This window comes from Pinus tabuliformis, chromosome 6 (assembly GCF_031772625.1).
Source record: "Pinus tabuliformis cultivar Carrire ecotype Pingquan chromosome 6, CPIR1, whole genome shotgun sequence".
Classification (NCBI taxonomy): domain Eukaryota; kingdom Viridiplantae; phylum Streptophyta; class Pinopsida; order Pinales; family Pinaceae; genus Pinus; species Pinus tabuliformis.
The window spans coordinates 834401362-834403670 of NC_142292.1; positions in this window are offsets into that span (position 1 = coordinate 834401362).

Consider the following 2309-nt stretch of genomic DNA (forward strand, 5'->3'; position numbering starts at 1 on the left):
TGGAACTTAACAAGGGGTGACAACTATTCTCCCCAAATTTCTCATCTACTTCAAAATATTTTGGGTTGTTTGACTTCTGAGGGAGTTGGTTCAAACATGTTCATAGATGGTAAAAAGACCCATAAAATGATCAAGTTTCATGGCGACAAATTGACATGTAACAGATTGCCCCCTAAAGTGCGAACTCTATAAAATAAGTTTAAAATATTGAAGCACTTTATCATTCGAAGGACCAAATCAGAGGCAATGGTCGGAAACCTGTAGGGAACATTCAAGGATTACAATGCAAATATGTACCAAAAATCATCTTTGAGGTAGGAATTCCCATACTCAGAGTAAAGTGAACTCAATGAACAAGCATGGAAAAAGCCAAAATCATATAGATGGTAGACAGGACATGGACACAACCATTTATCTACATAATAATGAATAAAAAATTTCCTCGCAACTTGGATTGATGAAACTAGATCCAGGGTCTTGATCTCCATCTCTCAATCCATAGTATGAATCTAACCATGCGAGTGAATGTTTCGTAGTCGAACATGACAGAAACCACTTGATTGCTGGTCAATGATGTGAATTGTTAACAAGCGTGAGAGAAACCACCAATAATGACAATGGTTCTCAAGGTACTTCCAATACAAACTATGAAGTGCGAATAGGTGATCTGAAGTCAAACACTTATAGAATTGTTCGATCGAAGGCCAATGATGAGAACCCGTCGTCGAAAGCGAGAAACCTGCCATTAAGACATGTAGGCTTCAAGGTGCTTAAGGTTTCTAGATCAACTTCCTAGATAATGAGCTGAAGTTAATAGGAAGCGACCGGTCGTAGGAAAGCCTATGACATGAAAAATAATGTCAATTTTTGAAAATAGTTTGCAAGGAATGACTCAAGGATGGTCGACGCAATTGAAGGCTAGAATTTTCAAAGGAGTTTTGAAGTAAGGTTGAAATTATCTTGAACACATAACGACATGACAATTGACTTGCCATCGTTTGACTTAATGATAATACCAAAAACCATGAAGACTTTGAAATGAGGCTTGATTGATTATAAGAAAAATGGATTTCCCAACCTGGACATGAGTGCGAGGGAGTGTTGTGTTCAAGAACAACTTGTTACCTTTTAAAAAATGAAAATGTAAAATGGACGCCTTTTCCCAATTTCCCGCCACCATTACTAGCAAGTACCTCTTTATTTTTTACAATCTCGAGGAGGGTATCATATGCTTGGACTGTAAACTCATCCTTCAGATGAGTCCATTGAATTATTTTTAACGAACCCTAAGAAGGAATGGTTCGGTCCCGTTATGCTTAACAGGTCCTATATTGTTTGGTTTTTAGGAGTCCAATAAAGGAGTAACTCAGTGTCATTTTCTTTTAAGAGTTTTGGAAAAGACACAAAAAGGAAACTCATTCATTTCTTTTACAGTAAAATTTTAACGAGCCCGGAGAAAGTAAAGCTCGACGTTTTTCAATTTAGAGAGTTAGAAGAAAAACATAAGTAGACTCCATTAGGTTCTTTTTTGTAAGTTTTAGTCTCTCGGGTTTGAAAAAGGATAAAATAATACAAGAGAGAACTCGATTGACCATGTTCGGTCAATGCATACCTTTTTCGTAAATAGTCCTAAATCAACCTGTAAAAGGGGTAATTATACGGAGTGGATGGTTGTTCATTTCCTTTTACAAGTTCGAACAAGCAAGTACTTGACAATCTTTTCGTTTTGAAAGAGTCTGAAAAGGGCTTAAAAGAGGACTCCATGATTTTCGCTTTTCGTAATTTTTTAAGAGCATGAGAAGTGATAAAAGTTTGATAAATAGTCAAAATGATTGATTTTTCACTTTGTAACCTATCCTGCACATTTAAACTCAATAAATTGCCATAACTGCTAAAAAATGTCATTTTTCCTCTCAAAAGGTTTAAAATATACAAAATAATATATATATAATTTTTTTTTCAAAAAACCCTATAAAAGTGGGAATGGTAAATTATTTTCACGATTTGCATATTTACCATTTGAGAGTAGAGAGAGGAATTTTTACCACCAAACTTCTAGGGCTGATTCTGAGCTAACCGGTGGATGAATTCGCGCACCGCTTCTTCCAGGTAGAAGATCTCTCCTTAGCTTAGCTTTCCATCCATTTAAAATTTCATTTTAAGCTTCCATTTATTTTTTTGGGTCAAAACTATGTTTAAAAATGTGCCCTCAACCCTGCGTTGTTCCTTTTCAGTCGGGCCCGCGTAGGCCGATAAAATTTTCCATACGAAAAATCGTGGCCTGCGTGGAATTTTAATAAAAAATTCTA